This window comes from Uranotaenia lowii, chromosome 1, assembly GCF_029784155.1.
Source record: "Uranotaenia lowii strain MFRU-FL chromosome 1, ASM2978415v1, whole genome shotgun sequence".
Taxonomy (NCBI): domain Eukaryota; kingdom Metazoa; phylum Arthropoda; class Insecta; order Diptera; family Culicidae; genus Uranotaenia; species Uranotaenia lowii.
This window is the reverse complement of record NC_073691.1, coordinates 184,277,009-184,298,689: the sequence shown is the minus strand read 5'-3', so window position 1 is coordinate 184,298,689 and position 21,681 is coordinate 184,277,009.

Sequence of the window (21,681 nt, the reverse complement as noted above, 5' to 3'; positions counted from 1 at the left end):
GTTCGAGATATTTGAATCTGATTACAAGTTGTTTTTTTATTTTTCCGAAATTTCAAATGTGTAGCATAACTAAAAAACTGTTCTGCTGGGATTTTTTTGAACTTCATTTGTTTCATTCAGCGCCCAACTTCAGTATAAAATATAGGTCAGCCAATGGAGTTCACGTTTTTTTTTTTAATTTTGTAAACTAGTGTTTTCGTTGACGGCCAAAAATATGAAACAATTGTGCGAAATAAGAGTACTATCACTTATGTTTCTCTAGAAAAATCAATATTAATTTTTTAAATTTTCTATGGGAAGGTATCTGAACTTTTCATTTACCGTGGTTGAATTGAAAGGAATTTTTCAATTGCTTTGATTCAGTTGGACCATTCAACCAAGTAGGCTCACAACACAATAGAGAGAAAAAAATATCAAGTTGAAAATATTCTGATGAATTGTTGTATTTTCTAACCCTAACGACTTTTTGAAAACTTTGTAGAAAAATCTTAATACATTTTTCACACTGAAGCGTAGTCGAAGTCAATTTTTCGCATGGACAAAATAAAATTTGCTTTTTTGAAAACCTTTACAGATCGCTGTTTCTCTGCCTAGCAGACTATTCCGTTTTTTTGTTAGCCAAAAAAGATTCAATTTCCTGCAATTCCAGTCGGAACTTAGGATTTATTACATATAAAAAGTCGGAACAATTTTCTAAGCAGAGAAATAGCAATCTGTTAAGGTTATCAAGAGTGCGTACTTTATTTTGTCCATGCGAAAACTGACCTTGATTTCAAGATGCTTCAGTAGGAAGAACATTGAGATTATTGAATTTTTTTACAAAGTTTAATTTCCATTCGTAAATGTATTAAAAATTCTACAACTTATCAGAATTAGAAATACAGTGATTTGAAAATGTTGATAGCAAGTGCGTACTTAATTTTGTTGATAAACATCCATTTTGTAAAAATGAATTTTTGTCTGCCTGTATGTCGGGCTATTCCTGATAGACTAGAAATCTACTGAACGAATCATCATGATATTTGGCATCTGGAGTTTTTTGGGATCGGAGATGGTTTCTAGAATAAGGTTGCCAGAATTCTTTTCAGCACCTATACGGGCCGTAAAAAATTCTGATTATTTTATCTTAAAACCTGCCAAAATCACAAATTTGGTCAAAACCCAGGAATTACTCAACAAAAACCGAGAAAAAAACTTGAAACATATTTTATTTCATCAAAACTCATCAGTTATATCGTATTTAAGTCTTCCAGAAAATCTTTCAAAATTATTTGTTTGAAATTTTTTCAAAAAAATTCGTTTTGGATGCATAAATAAAAAAATCTGCAACAAAATTGTTTTTGTTTGTTTGATTTGGCAAATAAAGTGAATAAATGCGGCTAAAATCCAGCCTATTTTCAATGAAATCCGGGCAACCAGACTGGACCGGACTTTTTCCTAATTTTGTATTAAATATCCGGGCCAAAACGGATAAAACCGGGCAATCTGGCAACCTTATTCTAAATTAGTTGAAAACCCCTTGGACTTTAGGGAGGGGCACTAACATACAAGTTTAAGATAGAATGTGATTTTTTAATAAATTCGCAACCTAGCTAAATTTTATCATAATGAGATGATTTATTGAATAAGTGAATAAGTTTTGATATATGTAGGTTCAGGTTATGAATAGTATTCATATGCTCCTTCTTCTTCTACTCAAAAAGGGAGGGGTCCCATGGCAATTCAATATAAAAAACGATTTGAGAGTAATATTCAAGTGGAAATCTTAAATTATCGGCAAAAGCTAGGTTATGTAAGCTACTAATAGGTAGTAAAATCCTCCGAATTTAAAGGAGAAAAACGATACACATTCATCAATCGAAAATGCTCACTAAAGAAGATAGTAGGTTGCTATCGAAATACCGGTATCTGAATTTTTCTGATAGCGCGGTTGAGTTAAAGGGAATTTTTCGATTGCTTTGATTCATTGGACATTTTCAACCAAGTAGGCCCACAACAAATCTTAGAGTGCAAATTTCGTCAGACATGTTTTGAGGCTTATGAAATCATAACCGATTTGACAATATTTTATCAATTTGGAAATTTTTTGTTCAAATCGGTACATTTTAGATCAAGGTATAGGAATGGCTCTAGTGCGCATCCTGCTCATATTAACGATTTTATTTTCTTAATTTCTAAGAAAATGTTTTTCAAAATTTATTCCTCCAAGGAATTTAATAAAATTTATTTGGGCCAGTTTTCTCTTGAATGATTTTTTTGTACTTTTTCTCTTTTTCAAATTTGCTGTAACAATAAATCTTTGTTCTTATAAATCATTAAGATGAGAGAGCCTGTGAAATTTGACATCAAATTTTTAAGTTCGAATCAGAAAGTAAAGACTGCATACATACCTTTTGAAGTTAATAGATTAGTTAGGAAGTTTGTAAGTTATTTGTATGAAGCTAGAGGTGGCAGAGTTTACTTATTTTTCCCGACGGGAAACTTTTAACTATGATTGAAAGTATCTATTGAAACATCGTTTTGATCTGTCTCAATCATCGTAAATATCAAAACTTCAGAAGTGCCATTTTTCCTCTCACCAGATCCTTTCCTACTGGAATAGCCTTGATGGAGGTGCAACCAAACTGATCATCCTCATTTCACCATACCAGCTTATCATCGCATGCACACCTAATTAACTTGTTTTTCTTCGCCCAAATACCTTCTGAGGATTAACCAACTCGACGATGGGAGTTCTGGATGTCTGGTTGGCTGGGAATAAACAGGGATTCGTTGGACCGAGTCAAAGATTAGGACAGATACCAAGAACCCGCTAGACAAACGACAGCGCAATCCGCGAAGCCCATCAGCGTCGTCAATGGACAACAAAAATGTACTCCTAGGAGTGGGAACAGACTGAAGAAAAAACACAAGCGAGTCAAGTCCTCGAGAAATCATTCGCGGTGGTGCGGTGGCACTTTCGAATAAATATTTATGAGACCCCCGAAATGGAACCCGTCCATAACCTTGTTTACTTCATTAACTTGTTTATTTATAATCCGTGCATTTTGCTTCCTCCCCACCACTGACTGATGGCAGCTCCTGGTTCGTGTTCATTTTTGTTTTTTTGGTTGGGTCGAATTATCCCAAATGCGGTCCCAAGGGTTTCGGTCTAGTGCCAATCAGTTCAAAGACATTTATGGATGCTTTGGGCTGCGCGTTGTTCCTTCTCTCGTTGGTACAAGTTGTGATAAACAACAACAACCCTTCAGGATTAAAGGAACAAATATGACGGAAAAACTTTTCCAAACATATTTTGAATTTGAATTTGAGGTTTAAAATGATTTTAGACGATGACAGTCCTTAAATTGTTTAACCTACAAAATACAGTAATCAATTTTTTTTATTAAGGTTGATAAACTTTCTGAAAAAATCCATTTGGCAAATGCAGGACAACAGAATCATAAAGGACAAAACCCTGTTAAATCTTATCAAAAACTGTTGAACGAATTGATTTTTGACGGTCGCCATGAAAAAAACACCAACATTCAGAGCTGAAATTTTAACAGCAACCAGTGACCATTTCACGTATTAAACTTCTTAAACATAATATTTTTAACTCCAGAAATATTTTAATTTGACATTTAATTTGCAGAAATAAATGCATTTGCCATCGAACAAATTTTGAAAGGAAACACAAAAAAAAACAAAAGTTATATAGAAATAACCTATTCTATCGAGAACCGAAATTGAGCTCCGATGACGGACGGATCGATATGAATAGATGAGGAAAAAAAATATTTTCCTAGGATTGACCTCCCCAGAAATCCATTTATTTGTACCTCCATGCATGCACCGGTTCCCCAAATTCGTCCCATCATCCTAGAGTCGCTACTCCAGCACCCAAATTCGAGCCTGTCGGGAAAAGTGAAAATGAAAACCTACCAACCGTATGGATTTCGGTTTCGGTCACTTGGGCCTTGATGAGAGAAATACGGCTCCTTGGAATGTTGCCGATTGCTTCCAGCAACGGAGCCGTCAAACGATGAATGGACGTGATAGGAATCGGAACCGAAATTGAATTTTTCCCATCGACCATCTCCGGCCCATACGGAAGAACACCGAAAAAAAACTTAGGAAAGTAGAAAATTCCAAATGTGTGCGGGAAATAGTAGGCGCAAAAAAGCGAAAATAGTCGGCCATGAATATTGGAAGAGTGAATGAATGAATGGATAGAAGAGTGAAGTAGGCAGGAAAAAAAACTAGAACACAGCGACGTCCTAGAAAAAAAGAAGAAAAACTTGATTGAAACGGCGAAGAGAGATCGCATTTTGTGCCCCATTGCCTTCGCAACGCAACGTTTTACGTTTTTTTTTTGCTTCCTATCCTTCTTCATTTTTCGTGTGCATGAAAATGGAAAAAGTTTTCCACGCTTGCCACTTGTTTTCTCTGTCATCGGGAGCGCCGAAAATATTCGAGCTCGAGTCAGGAGCATATTGAGATTATAAATTTCCAAATTATGGTAAATAGCCGAGCGAGCAGCGAGTCGCTTGGGGATGTCAATTAAGTCCCTGCTGCTGCACCGAAAGAGCAAAAAAAACCCTTAGCCATGCAACGCGTCAGGAAAAATAATCACACAACTTCTAGGAAGTCAAGAGTTCACCAATCATCATCAACATTATCGTAGCAGGCGAAAACTGGGATGGAATTTTTAATTTTTCGCCCTTCTGCCATCGATTTGAGACGATTGCTGAGATGTTAGTCTGCTCGGTTTTTCCTTCGACTTATTTTTTTCAATTTATCACATGACTTAACGTAATGGGACTGCTGCATGCTTGCTCTAATTTATCATCCCCGGAGATACTGCTGGCCAATTTAAAATTGGATGAGCGTATTTCTACTTAAACCGGGTGCTAATCTGCTTCAGCAGATTGAACGCTTGTCCCGGGACGTGAGTTTTCATGAAAGTTTTGCTGATCGTTTTGGTCGCTGCACTTGATGATAGAAGAAAAAAATCAACGGAATTCTAGAGCTCTACGAGCTTTACCGATTATTTGGCCGACTTATGATCACAAAAATTAGAAATTTTTCAAATAAACGACTAATCGAACAGTTGCTCTTAGTATTCGACCGATAGGTCAAAAATTTGCAAACTCGGCAAGAAAATAAACAATAACTCACAGGATCTCAGTGGAACTTCATGCTTCTTTGAATAGGTCTTAATTACTTAACTTACTTAACTTAATTACTTAATCTTTAAAGAATTTGGTGGCTAGCATCTTAAAATGCTTAAATCACAAGCCCACAGAAAGAGTTTAATGAAGGTTAACGGACTTATTTTGAACCTGAGGACCTATTTTGGACCACCTTGTCTAGCTCTCTTATAAAGAAACAAATCAAAATTTTTTTTTACAAAAATTGTTGAGACCTGGCACTTAAAGTAATGCACTAATTTTTGTTTACAATTAGTTGTTTTATAAGAGAGCTAGACAAGGTAATCCAAAAAAGGCCCCCTGGTTAAAAATAAGTTCGTTACCCTATGCCGTGATCGAGATTCGATCTCATGATCTCTGGCGTTGAAGACTTGAACGCTATCCTCTAGGCAAAGGTTGGCGGCATTTTGAGATTACTCAAAATTTTTAATACTCGCTGTAGCTTATGTCTAAGTACAAATAACTACCTTTTTTTCTTTGATTCAAAATATCTTTGAGAACACGTCTAAAATCCGTATAGTAATTTCAAGTAAAATTAACAGTTAATTCCCGAGTTCCTTCAAAGTTGGTCAATTTTTGCAAACTTTTTTATAAAAACAGTATCAACAGTGTTTTCTCAATTATGGTAATTTTTTATAAAAATGGAGACACATTTGAACTAGAGAACCATAATTAAAAGAGATGCGACGTCTGATCCCTCTAAAAATAAAATATCTGACCAAATCGCCAAAATCTTCGATCGAAAAATCCTCAGCACTGTTCTCTGGGTCCAATGTTCAAGCTCTAAAGTGAACACAAAATATTTAGCAATCACAAAACTCTCTTCGGTTGAATTCTCAGCTTGAAAGCAAATAGATCGGTTTGCATCGATATTGACAGTTCTTTTGTATCAATTGGAATTTTGGTTTCCAATTGTCGTTTCTCACTAGAAAATATGCCAAAAAGGACAAAACAACAAAACTATTATTTCAAAAAATTTAAAAAATATTTCATGAGTTATTGCACTTTGTTAGAAAAATCTAACAAAATGTGGCATGATCTTGAACTTGATTTTGATCTTGATCTTTTTTATCACTTTAAAAGCTTTTCCCAGCGAAAACATTACTTTAACAATATTTATTCCAATCTGTTAATCGTTAGAATATAATTTCTACTTCTTAATGCCATATTTTAAAAACAATAGTAAACTCTCAATTTTAAAAGAAAAAGTTTTCCATAATGTAGATATATTCTGAGTCAATTTGATCCCTTGAGTGCAAAAAGATATATTTTTGTTCTGAATAGATAATAACTAAGCACGAAATATTTAATATTTAATAATAGATCATAACTAAGCACGAAATATTTAATATTTAGCCAATAAAAATATATATCCGATAATTTCCTGGTAATAGGTATAAAAAAAGTTCTTTTATCTTAAATTAAGAAAATGGCGCCTTAAAGTATGCAAAGAATATAGGGTTATAGACAAACTTTTAGAACTGTATTTTACTGACACTTACAAATTGTGAAATGAAAACTAATATGACCAAAAAAAATCAATGAAATTTTTTTCTTTAAATTTTGTTAGATTTTTTGTCAACGCTAAGTGCACAATGAATTAAGGATCAAGTCTCCTTGAACCTTCAAAACATCACAATTATGTCTTACGAAAACACTTTTAGTTCATCTACGGGTTCATCTATCGTTATAACTTTTGGAGCTTATAAACTTGAAATTACGTGCTCTCAGAAAAAGCAAGTGACGGTTGTTTTTTCCAAAAAGATATGATGAAAATAATAAAAAGGGATCAAGTCCTAAAAAATCCTAAAAAAAAAATGACCTTACTATGGTCGTCGATTTCAACAAGGAGTATCAATAGAACTCACAAGGCGATTGAATGAGCAAGTTCTTCCAAAAATAAATGAAATATGTGAAAATTATTTAAATTTTGTTTCTTGGCAACTATCATTTTAAATCAAATTTCAACATAACTCAGAAGTGTCCGCTGAAAAATGGGAGGTGCAACTAGAATTTTGAATAGCAATACATTGATGATTTAACATTTAATTTGATAACCATTCTAAAACTTGATCCTTAAATTTGTTTTTCAAGATCTGAAACTTTAACTCGGTATTTATAAGTTTAAGGAGTTCAATTTGATAAAAATATATTTTTTACGGATATTGATACCTAAAGTTCTATATTTTTTACTGATATGGATACTTAAAGTTCTCCCCCATCCACTGCGGGAAGGGCTCCCTAGCTACTATAGAACAATTATTATCAATTAGTATTAGTATCAAAATAAAATTTCGTCAAATTCAAGATTTGGCTCATTTTTTATATGTTTTCGAGTTATGTCAAATAAAATTTGAATTAAAATCCACCTCCTTATTTCCAGCTTTGCCCTGGTCTCTAATTGGTTATTTGCAAGCAAACTCTCTTACGAATACAGACCCTTTTGATTGAAAAGTTCTTCATATACGTCAAATAATCTTGTATGTATGCCCCTCTTCTCTTTTCCGTTCCCTACTGCTGGAAGGAGGAACCTATTTTTAACAGCCATACCCAGCTGATCCTAACCCAAAACCCTCTCATATTAAATGTGTTAGAATTCGTTGATGAATTTGGCATGGGAAAGTTTAATTCCATTTGCTTGAAAAATTCTCAAATCATGCCAACAAAAATGTTCCCCGATTCTCACTGGAAGGAGAGTGGAGTCGCAAACAATTATAGAACCATTTCTTGTACCCAAATACTTTCCCATGCCAAATCGTGTCGATTTTCCAGAAGAGTTTTCGGGTTAAGCAAAAAAAAATATATGGAAGCCCCCCTTCTCCCTTCCTGTATCTCCGAAGAAATGAAGGGGAACTTGTAAGCCCCCTTCTTTCCTTCCTTCCTAACCCCCTACTTGCAGAAAGGAAGAGACTCATAAAATCATAGAAATATTTCTCGAACTCAAAAAAAAAATACAAAAAATTTTAACAGAGTCGCCAACCACCTTCCAGTCATTCCGCTGGAAAGAAGCCAGCTACCAGCTTTTTTGTATCCAAATACCCTTTCGTGCCCGAATTGGTTCCATTTTGTTAATTAGTTTTCGAGTTATGCAATAAAAAAATATATGAGTGCCCCCTTTCTCTCTTCGTATCTCGCCAGTGGAAGAAGAGAGGGATCTGAAATAATCATAGGAACCTTTCTCGTATCCAAATACTCTCGCATGCCCAATTTGGTTCCATTTGATTAGTTAGTTCTCGAGTTATCAGAAAAATTGTACGAAATCCCTCTCCATCTTCCTATCTCCCCTCTGGAAAGAGCGAGTGGTACCAAATATTCAAAGAAACCCATTTTCCATACCCAAATACCCTCCCATGCCATATTTGGTACCATTTGCTTGATCGACCTAATTTTATTTTGGAAAGCTGGAGCCCAAAAAAAGTCAGACAAAAGTTTAAAAAGTATGAAAGATCCAGACAAAATCGGAGAAATTGACACGATTGATCTTTTTTCGGAGAACATATACTTTTCTAGGGTTTCAAGTTTCCCCTGAAATCTCAGAAACAAATGAATATACTAACGCGTCCACAGTGAAAAAAATCGAGCCCAACTTTAAAAAAACTTAATTTACCTTAAATCATACTTTTCTCATGTAAAATTTTCTCAGAAAATCAAATCTGCATTCAAGCAAAATATCTCCAGACATAAATCGATCCAGTTAAAATCAATGGCAAATTTTGGTTTGTGAAAAACGTTTCAAGAACCCCAACTAATCATTTAGGAGTAGGATTAGCAGAATAATATATAGGAAACTCGAATTTTTGGAAGGAAAAACAAGCAAAAAGTAGGACATGTTTTAATCAATAGAAGTTCAAAAAGTAAGACGCCTGATTTACTTTCAAAATGCGCAAAATTTTATACCGTATTCAATAGTGTATAATTCGCAGTTTTTTTTAGCCAAAATGTTGAGGGCTTAAGTGAAGGGCTGCGCTATACAACGGACCTTAATTGAAAGCAAATTTCATACATTATTAATAAAAATCTGGCTCAAAAATTCAGGTTGTTATATACGCGTACGTGCATTATATCGTAAAAAACGGGAAGTAATAGGAGACCTCACGTAAATTTCATGTACAATTATTTATTATTGTCCAAAATTACAAAAAAAATCTACAAAGTTATTTTAATATCATTGCATTAGAATTTAAAAAAAAGGAAGTTTCTATGCTGTTTTGGTATTATAATTATTTTTTCTAATGAGCTGAATTATTTTCAAGCATATTCTTAGTTTAGTTTTTTTTATGTATTATAATGCAGAAATTGTTGAAATTGAGAAAAATTTAACAAAATCGTTCCATCCATGAATGTCGTTATACAAAATCGTATTGATGCTTTTGATAGAATAAACTGCGTAATTGTTTCAAAAATGTTTTATGAACCCTTGCTATGTATTCAACTTTATTAACCATTTAAATATTCAATTTAAAATACAAGGCTTGTTATGTCTGTATGTCGTCAATTGACTCGGAATTTACTAGACAGAATGACGTAAAAATGAGCCTTGAGAGTTTTTTAGACCGGAAAATGTTCCTACAAAGTTTGAAGGACCTCCTTCTCCTAGAAAAGGGGGTCACCAAACTAACTTAAAGAAAAATTGATTAAAATTCGGATTGTTTGTGGGGAAATACTTTCAAATTTAGTTAATGTCTTTGTGCGGAGCCAAAGCATTTTGGCTAACTAAATTATTTGGTTTCATTCATTTTAGAGGCATAATTGATGAAAAACTGTCAATATAAGCCAAAAAAAGCTGATGTAGGTAACATTTTGTGGAAATTATTTCTCCAGGCAAGGCATGCATTCTGTGCTTCTAGATTTCGAAAAAAAAAATGGCACGCTTAACGAGGGCAAATGCATGACAAATGTGCAACCTGAGAAACCTGTTGATGATATCACGTGGGTAGAATATATATTCTGAAATTTACATTGCGCCTTGAACTCAAGAATCATTCGCGAATTTTGTTTTTTTAAGGGGGGGGGGGGTAGGGTCTAACACTTTCAAAAAATCGATTTTTTTTATTTTTTTATTTTCTTATCGTTAAACATTTCAAGAATGTTGTGTCAAATTTTCAAGTCAATTGAAGCAAAACTGTAGAAGTTATAGGCCTTTATCTCCTCCTATCTAATACTGAGAGAAAGCAAGAGCAGAAACTTCAAACGCGTTTTTCTCGAAAGCACATTTTTAAAGTCCGTGGACATCGTCATTTGAAAACTACTTATCCGATTCTTTTCAAATTTGGAACATATTTTCTACATATAAAATACCAGACCCCAACGTTTTTCTTTTTTGATTTTTTTACTTTGGGGAGATTTTAGAGGTGAAAAATGGCGGATTTTTAAGTGAAAAATCGTAGTTTTTACTTCAAACAGCCACAAAAATTTCATAAAAATATTTTTAAGTTAAATAAAAACGTTGGGGTCCAGAAAAACATCTATTAAAAATATTTTGCTCTGATTTTTTGATTTCAGATGATTCTGTGCTGAGATACAGTGTCCACCGCAAATCCTGTTTTCTAAAAGGCATCCTCGAAAATGCTCCGTCACCGGCTCATTTTTCAATATTTTTCTACGAAAAAATTACTAAATGTTCTTTTAACAATGCTTTGTATAATGCAAAAAATTTGAATACATTTGTTTGAACGATAGCTCTAGAAAAAAAATCGTGAAAATGGTGTTTTTTTATACCCGTTAGACCCTACCCCCCCCCCCCCCCCCTTAAAAGAGATAATGGACGAAAAATCACTCGTCAATATTACCTAAACGCCATTGGATTGAAAAATAATTACCACCAGGATCACGGTTTGCACTACTGGAACACTTGCCCAATTTTAGATTGAAAAAAAAACTTGGTAATTTAAAATACTTTAAATATTCACATTTCACTCAAACTTTCATCGGAACACTTATCAAGGGGTAAGTGTGGAGTATCTCTTTCAACCAAAGTGAATAAGTTCAAATGAACTGAAGTAACACCTTAAACTTCCATCCACATAGCTATGGCTGTCAGTTTTCGTTGATTCGTTTTTAAGCATCTAAAAAACTCTACAGTTTGAACTCTTTTGTAATGTTACTGTCAAACTCAGCTTATTCATCCCACTTTTTGATAATAAGATATTGTTTGCATTCTTGAATTCGAACAAAACCGAAACAATTTTTTTTTCTCATACTTTCACTGTTTTAAAAGTAAAAAATATCGATTGTTTCACGTTGTACCAAGTTTGTCACCCGAACGTTTAATAGCTACGCATTTTCAAGTATTTCAATTTCAAGTATTCAAATTCGAGATATTTTGAACTCATCTCTGTTCAGCGCATTGAGTTTTTGTGTAAAAAAACGGGCTTTTCTTGAAAATCTTCTTATGAGAATTCTAGCTAGCCCTTGTTAATATAAAACGATGATTTCATGATGCATGGTGGTTGATACTATCAGCAATTTCATGGATCTGTTTTAGATAATCGGCAAAAAAACGAAAACATTAGAATAAAAATCATAAGCTAAGAACTTGTACAGAAATTTTAATTACAAGTCAAAAGTTCAAAATCTGTAGTGAATCAGAAAAAAATATTTTTCACAAAAGCTTTTCTTTTATTTTAAACATCAAATAATGGGTTTTATAGAGCTATCTTAACAAGAAAAGATATTATGAATTATATTTTTTTCGGATTTACTACAGATTTTAAACTATCAACTTTAAATTTGATTTTTTTAAACTTTTTTTTTCGGATTATTTTGAACAATTATCTATAACAGATCTATAAAAATGGTAATAATATCAACCACCATGCATAATAAAATTATCGTTTTATATTAACAGTGGCTCGCTAGAACTCGCATAAGAAGATTTTCAAGAAAAATTAACTTTTTTCACAAAAGCTCATTTCGCAGAACAGAGATTAGATATCAAATTTGGCAGAAATACTTGAAAATGCATGAGGAACAACCCATATGAGTCTGGCTCTGCGAAAAAAAACCGAAACGTGAACTAGTGTAATGCACAGTGCAGCCAGATCTGCGAAGAGTTGAAAATTCAGTAAAATCAGTCAGTAATCTGGGAATTATTTTCGATGTATTGCTTTCAAAGTAGTCATACCTCATTAGTCACCAGCAGTAATGTCAGTTGCATTGATTGTTTTTCATTGCCAGAAGATATACCCCTGTTCAACAGCTTATAAAGCTTTTAAGACCCAAGGGTTTGAGAAATTCAAAAATAACCTAAAATCGACTCAGTCTAAAAACAGTCGATATAGGAAAGATTGACACGACGCATTGTGTTAAATTCCCTTAAAAAGGAAAAAAAACTATCGGTGAGCAGAGCTGAGAAATACTGCCAAAATCTGGTACGGACCAGAACAGTTTCTGCAATAGAAACATCAACTTTCAAAAACTATCGAACTCTTCTAGTTTGTAAAGCAGGTAAAATAACGGTATGCAATTCTTTAAAGGACCCAACCATATCCGTCCTGGAAAAAGAACGCAATAAAATATGAAATATAGCCTCAAATAACTCAGCATGCATCCAAACGTTTTTTTTTTTCAACTGCGCAGCGAAAGGGTTGCCTCAAACGGTCATAAAAATGCAACTGGTCACAGCAAGGGCTCAACACGTTTTTCAAAATATTTCTTCCTAAATACCAACACAGGTCGATTGGAGGCGGAAAAATAGACAAAAAAAATGTAAAAACCATGACAAAAAGTGAACACTACCCACAAAACAGTCCCAGAACCATAAAAGCCGATGCCCAACGAAATCAAAGCAGGCCTATTAACAGCTAATAAAATAAAACCGCACACGGCACGCGGGTAATTCGTCAATCGTCTCATCAAACTGCCGCCTACTCAGTTTAGCTGCCCAACAGAAAAAAAAACCAAAACAAACCCCTCCGATTAAATTGCCATAATTTTTCGAGAGTGAATGAAAACGTCATTTTACGGGTGCCATTTGAAAGCCAATTTTCGAAAGAGAGGAAAAAAGTGGCTCCCCACCACCGACTGGTTGTAGGCAGCGGGGAAAGGGGGGATGATGCGTGTCATATTATTGCCATTTATGCATGCTCTTGACCATCAACGGGGCCCCGTTGTCGCCTGTGAGAAATGTTCCGGAACCGGGTCAGGATCCGGAAAAGTGGCATTGGCTCAATGAAACTGACTGACTTGACGAGGACCAAGGCGTGAGATGGCGAGACACGATGATGTCGTAAAAGATGGCAGATGGGTTTTAAAAATTATCCCCGAAAGAGCTACCAGTGTTGAGTTTTGCGCGACGTCCTCCTCGTCATCTTTGCCGTCGTAGAATTCACGAGATAAACCTGAACAGATGATTTTGATGGCTTTCTGGGGCCCGTTTGCATTGTGGACAAAAGTGTGTATGCGAATTTTACGGCAATATTTTTTTCGGAAGCCGGAAGCGCCCCTCATTGGAAAAGTCAAGTGGAAGAAAATTATGTCAACGGATTAATGGGTTTCATCTGACGTCGCGACGATGCCGATTATTAGGGTCAGGGAAATCGCAACAGCCTACTTGGTTGGCAATCGTGGCTGTTTCTATCGTTCAAAAATAAGAAAAAAAACACTTCCACGTGAGAGTGGTAAATTTCGGATTTTTTTTTGTTTGACTTCTCGTTGGCATTTCTTGGGTCGTCGTCCTTCGGAAGCGCAATAAAACGTCATAAAATAACGACAGTGAAGCGTCAAAACCTGCGCCCGCCGCCCGTGAACTCGATCTCTTTGCTCCGGACCAGAAAGGGGCGGGGGCTAACCGCAACTTGTTGCCGGTTTTGTTGAATGTGCGGTTTTTATGGGGTAAACAAAGAATAAATACAGCCATAACAAGTTCCGATGCATCTTGACAGACAGATGAACTCTGCTGGTTAAATTGGGAAACATATAAAATGGAAAATTATTCTGGCAATCCAGGAACGCATGTTTCTGTTTTGATTTATAAATTTAATAACCAACACAAAATTCAACAAATTTACAAAAAAGAAAAGCAAAATTTGTTGTTCAATCAACCATTCAATCTCGTCAAATTTACCATAAAATTGGTTAAACTGGGTGCTAATTTTATATTTCATTGATCAAATCTTGGAGATGAAAAGTCCTAAATTCAAATAAAAAACCACGGACAAATTTGAAACAACGTAGGAATTTTGACACTTCCACGAGAGAGTGGTAAATTTCGGATTTTTTTTTGTTTGACTTCTCGTTGGCATTTCTTGGGTCGTCGTCCTTCGGAAGCGCAATAAAACGTCATAAAATAACGACAGTGAAGCGTCAAAACCTGCGCCCGCCGCCCGTGAACTCGATCTCTTTGCTCCGGACCAGAAAGGGGCGGGGGCTAACCGCAACTTGTTGCCGGTTTTGTTGAATGTGACAATATCGACAATTTTGACAATTTTGACAATTTTGACAATTTTGACAATTTTGACAATTTTGACAATTTTGACAATTTTGACAATTTTGACAATTTTGACAATTTTGACAATTTTGACAATTTTGACAATTTTGACAATTTTGACAATTTTGACAATTTTGACAATTTTGACAATTTTGACAATTTTGACAATTTTGACAATTTTGACAATTTTGACAATTTTGACAATTTTGACAATTTTGACAATTTTGACAATTTTGACAATTTTGACAATTTTGACAATTTTGACAATTTTGACAATTTTGACAATTTTGACAATTTTGACAATTTTGACAATTTTGACAATTTTGACAATTTCGACAATTTTGAAAATTTTAAAAATTTCGTCAATTTTGTCAATTTCGTCAATTTCGTCAATTTTGACAATTTTGACAATTTTGACAATTTTGACAATTTTGACAATTTTGACAATTTTGACAATTTTGACAATTTTGACAATTTTGACAATTTTGACAATTTTGACAATTTTGACAATTTTGACAATTTTGACAATTTTGACAATTTTGACAATTTTGACAATTTTGACAATTTTGACAATTTTGACAATTTTGACCATTTTGACAATTTTGACGATTTTGACAATTTTGACAATTTTGACAATTTCGACAATTTTGACAATTTTGACAATTTTGAAAATTTTGACAATTTTGACAATTTTGACAATTTTGACAATTTTGACAATTTTGACAATTTTGACAATTTTGACAATTTTGACAATTTTGACAATTTTGACAATTTTAACAATTTTGACAATTTTGACAGTTTTGACAGTTTTGACAATTTTGACAATTTTGACAATTTTGACAATTTTGACAATTTTGACAATTTTGACATTTTTGACATTTTTGACATTTTTGACAATTTTGACAATTTTGACAATTTTGACAATTTTGACAAATTTGACAATTTTGACAATTTTGACAATTTTGACAATTTTGACAATTTTGTCAATTTTGACAATTTTGACAATTTTGACAATTTTGACAATTTTGACAATTTTGACAATTTTGACAATTTTGACAATTTTGACAATTTTGACAATTTTGACAATTTTGACAATTTTGACAATTTTGACAATTTTGACAATTTTGACAATTTTGACAATTTTGACAATTTTGACAATTTTGACAATTTTGACAATTTTGACAATTTTGACAATTTTGACAATTTTGACAATTTTGACAATTTTGACAATTTTGACAATTTTGACAATTTTGACAATTTTGACAATTTTGACAATTTTGACAATTTTGACAATTTTGACAATTTTGACAATTTTGACAATTTTGACAATTTTGACAATTTTGACAATTTTGACAATTTTGACAATTTTGACAATTTTGACAATTTTGACAATTTTGACAATTTTGACAATTTTGACAATTTTGACAATTTTGACAATTTTGACAATTTTGACAATTTTGACAATTTTGACAATTTTGACAATTTTGACAATTTTGACAATTTTGACAATTTTGACAATTTTGACAATTTTGACAATTTTGACAATTTTGACAATTTTGACAATTTTGACAATTTTGACAATTTTGACAATTTTGACAATTTTGACAATTTTGACAATTTTGACAATTTTGACAATTTTGACAATTTTGACAATTTTGACAATTTTGACAATTTTGACAATTTTGACAATTTTGACAATTTTGACAATTTTGACAATTTTGACAATTTTGACAATTTTGACAATTTTGACAATTTTGACAATTTTGACAATTTTGACAATTTTGACAATTTTGACAATTTTGACAATTTTGACAATTTTGACAATTTTGACAATTTTGACAATTTTGACAATTTTGACAATTTTGACAATTTTGACAATTTTGACAATTTTGACAATTTTGACAATTTTGACAATTTTGACAATTTTGACAATTTTGACAATTTTGACAATTTTGACAATTTTGACAATTTTGACAATTTTGACAATTTTGACAATTTTGACAATTTTGACAATTTTGACAATTTTGACAATTTTGACAATTTTGACAATTTTGACAATTTTGACAATTTTGACAATTTTGACAATTTTGACAATTTTGACAATTTTGACAATTTTGACAATTTTGACATTTTTGACAATTTTGACAATTTTGACAATTTTGACAATTTTGACAATTTTGACAATTTTGACAATTTTGACAATTTTGACAATTTTGACAATTTTGACAATTTTGACAATTTTGACAATTTTGACAATTTTGACAATTTTGACAATTTTGACAATTTTGACAATTTTGACAATTTTGACAATTTTGACAATTTTGACAATTTTGACAATTTTGACAATTTTGACAATTTTGACAATTTTGACAATTTTGACAATTTTGACAATTTTGACAATTTTGACAATTTTGACAATTTTGACAATTTTGACAATTTTGACAATTTTGACAATTTTGACAATTTTGACAATTTTGACAATTTTGACAATTTTGACAATTTTGACAATTTTGACAATTTTGACAATTTTGACAATTTTGACAATTTTGACAATTTTGACAATTTTGACAATTTTGACAATTTTGACAATTTTGACAATTTTGACAATTTTGACAATTTTGACAATTTTGACAATTTTGACAATTTTGACAATTTTGACAATTTTGACAATTTTGACAATTTTGACAATTTTGACAATTTTGACAATTTTGACAATTTTGACAATTTTGACAATTTTGACAATTTTGACAATTTTGACAATTTTGACAATTTTGACAATTTTGACAATTTTGACAATTTTGACAATTTTGACAATTTTGACAATTTTGACAATTTTGACAATTTTGACAATTTTGACAATTTTGACAATTTTGACAATTTTGACAATTTTGACAATTTTGACAATTTTGACAATTTTGACAATTTTGACAATTTTGACAATTTTGACAATTTTGACAATTTTGACAATTTTGACAATTTTGACAATTTTGACAATTTTGACAATTTTGACAATTTTGACAATTTTGACAATTTTGACAATTTTGACAATTTTGACAATTTTGACAATTTTGACAATTTTGACAATTTTGACAATTTTGACAGTTTTTATTAAGAAAACATTTTTTCAATAAAATTTTTTTAATAAAAAAAAATCAATTTTCCAGTGTGTACTTTTCCTTCTATGGCATTATCGGCATAGGGGGAAGTGTTCCTATATGCGCATATTGGGTAATATGCGCATACAGCCGATTGACGATATGGCTGGAGATTCATCATATCTAATTAGTGCAGTTTGAGGGTAATACGCTTTTAACACATGGCATAAAAAAATTAAATTATTATATGAAGTCGAAAAAATTTAAAAATTCAAACAAGATTTTTGTCAGTTTTGATATGATATATTGAACTTTAATTATTGTGCATACAGATTCTGTGAACAAAAATTTTAGTGGTTTTTCTTTCTTATTCATCTGGAAATCGGAAATTCAACAAATCGAAGCTTTTGGCAAAGTTGTAAATGATAAGATATTGGAATAAGAGACAGGTTCTGAATGCCCATATCAAGGTAGGTTATATGCCTATATCAAGAAAAATAGATTAGTCTTATAAATTTTTTACTTTCTATCATTTAAACATGAAATCTACGCTCAAATCACGATCTTACAGCGAAAAAAGAAGAACTTCCTATTGATCCGATAAAAATACAATATGAACAAAATATTACCCTGAAATATGGCCATATGGCATACTTAACTATGTTTCATGCAAAAAAACTAGTGATGTAAAAAATTTCACCAAAATTTCGGCCTTGACGTATGCTTAACATCCGTTTCTACCATTTTCAATTAAATAATATCAAAATATTGCAAGTGGTAATGAAATGTAGCTAAAAACATAAATATGCGCATTTAGCCCGCCAGTTTCGGAAATCGGCTATTTTGACTTCTTTTATTATAAAATTATTTTCACAAAAACTGTAAGAGATTTTAACAGAAAAATTTCACTAACGTGTATAAAACAGATGTCCGCTCATGTGCATATAGTTTTCAGACTCCTATCTTTTGGAGTATAGGAGAAAATGAGTGCTTTCCTTAATATGCGCATATAGCCTTCCTCTCCCCTACTTTTATTTAGATTCGATACGAAGCCTTCTGACTTCAGAGTTGGATACCCTACAACTGAGCCACCCAGATGCTTTACAACATTCTTACATATCTCTGATTCTAAGAGAATAATTTGAAAATGCATGCAAATGTGAACTTGGAATGGTACAGTACCAGCTCTTCCTGATTTCATGGTTAGGGTATCTCCGATTTTCAGTTATCAATAAGCGGTCTACATGCTCTTTTATTTTAACTCAAAATTAAGTTGTTTTGGGTCAAAACAGCACTTTAGTGACAGCCCTAAACTTCGATGTTGAATGGGCAATCGCAAAACTAGTTTCTGATAGGCATGCCGTTATTTGTAGCTTCCCAAAATGCACTAGTATTGAATTCACAGTTCGAACTCAATTTTGAACTATAGCAATGAGGAAAAATGGAACTCAACTCAAAGTTCATAGAATCGAGCTATGTTTTGAATCATGGTCAAACTTAATTTTGAGTATCAAAAATGAGCGTGTAAGTTAGCAATCGTTAGTTTTGATGTTTTTGTTCAGCATTTAGAATTTAAGTTAGTCTGGGTTACTTTTGAGTTTGGAAAACCGAACACCCAGATTCGTCGAAGCTTTTTCGATTTATTTTTTTATTTTCAACTTGTTTATTAAAATCCCTTTTACTTTTACAAAGTTTTAATGTGCTGAGTGTATTCGATTCACTAGGTTAGTAGGTATAGCTATTTCGATAAAATTTAATGAATTTTTTTGCTGTTTTTGAATTTCACAATAATTTTCCGCAAGGAAGCCTGTAAATTGTGTATTTACTCCTTCTCCAAAAACATTCCAGCTTCATCAGCGCCAGATCCCACTTGAACTTCCCTCTCCCGGCATTCCACATTCCAGCCCAGTACCCGAACCCAAAGTCAAGGATGGCAAACATTACGTAAACATATTTGCCGTTTTTCGGCAATGTTTTGCTTGTTTCTGCCTGCCAGAGCGGCAGAAAGTTTATGCCGGAAAACACGTACACAAACACGAACAACTTTGACAACATCGTCCGAAAACTACAAGCTTTTGATGAGATGAGTCACCAACACACACACCGACCGAGCGAATAATAACGCTCGCCAAGACGATGCGATGGTGCGGCAGCAGGCGTTGACTTTCGGTTCTAGGCGAACCGACAAACGTCGTTGTTGGGAAATTATTGGGAGGAGGGGAGAAAATGTTGGCAGAGGCAAAAGCAGAAGCAAAAGCAAAAGCAGCAGCTGAGAGTAGGTAGGCCATGCCGGAAAGCAAAAGCAAAAAGCGAAAATTGTAATATGGGACGTGAATATTTTCTAAAATGGTCTACTTGGATCGACCGTCGACGATGCTGCTGCTGCTGCTGCTGTTGCTGATGCTATTTCTGCCTGGGCTAGCACAGGCGCATGTAGCCGAGATGGATAAATGTTTGTGTTCCTGCCTAGTATGAAAAGGGTCTCCTCGAACGCCGATGCTGTGCGCGGCCTTCGCGCCGAGATGATGAGCGATCGAGTAGAAGACGTTCGATAGTGGTGCGATGGCTTTGAGTTGTGCTCCGTCGATGCCGGCGGCTTTCCCTGGAGGTGCCTCGAAGATTGAGTTTCGAGAAGGTTTTCCTTTTTTGTCAAACGATGGTGTGGGTTGCGGTAAGGAAAAAGGCCGGGGCAGCAAATCAACGGTGGTTGTTCGTTATAAATTTTGCTCTAGCGAGATAGGGTAAACGTTCGGTTGTTGCACTGGACGTAACATTGATTAAGAATTTCTATTTTTTTTTTTCAATTCATACTAAAATCTAGTTTGAATTTATCAAAGTTGGAGTCTTCTAACCTACAAAAAAATTCGGAAACTTATCAAAATAACCTATCGCCACTGGCCCTATGATGTTTTCACTCTCGATTGCCTTGTCAAAAGGAATCTTCCGTAGTTGATGATGAAACCCTTGGAATGGAAAACAGAATTTCATCAACATTGCTGCGGCAGCCGCTGAAATTCGGTCGAACTGGAACACCGGAGACAAGAGGGATAGTGGCACAACATTGGCAAATAGCAAGAATAACAAAAGCGTTGCTCCCCCATAGCAGTATTTGCCGGTAAAATTCTATTTTCTAGTTGAACCAAAGCGATATGGTGGCGATGCGGTTTCTTTTTCTTATCATATTTGACCTTCTCGGGAAATGTTTCTACTCGTGACCGGCTGCAACCTGGGAACGTAAATCGAGCCATCCTAAACCGAATGGGACTTGAACATTCGGCCGAAAGTCTTCGGGTCGAAGGATTTTCGGTCGAATAGACGTCGACAAAATTTTCCGAGATTTTACAGCTGAAAGAATTAACAAATTTGTAAACATTTTTTTTAGAAAATTTGGGCGTTCGAAATAAACAATCAGGATAAATCTGGCTCGTATCAAATTTTCAAAAGAGGTGACTTTTTTTTCTGCTGGTCGTCACTGTGGCCGGTATTGAACCCTATTGAGGTACTTTGCCCGACCTGCTAGCTGGCTAGACTCTAGAAAAAGTCAGTTCTGCTAGCGATTGCTCCACATTTTCGGTTGAATTCGGCTCTCATATATTCTCTGATTGGTGGGAGCGCAAAGAATGTAAGGCACATGTTTTACAGGTAATCAGCCCATATGGAAGTTACAAAATCAAATTTACCAACCAAATTTGAGACAATTTACATACATAATTTTTTGCTAAAGCGAGGAAAACTACACCAATTGGGCGCTATCCCACACCTTATTCGTACCGATCGGATGGATGGAAAAGATTGCAAGATTTTGCTCGCAAAGCCTTCAAATAGTTGCCAGCAACTTTATTTTTCAGTTCATTCTGTTACGAACCGTCGACGTGATAAGACGTATCAATCATACGCTGATCGCTGATTTTTCTTTTCAGAACGGCTGATTCAGTGCTACTTTATAGTCTTTTTGTGTGAAAAGTTA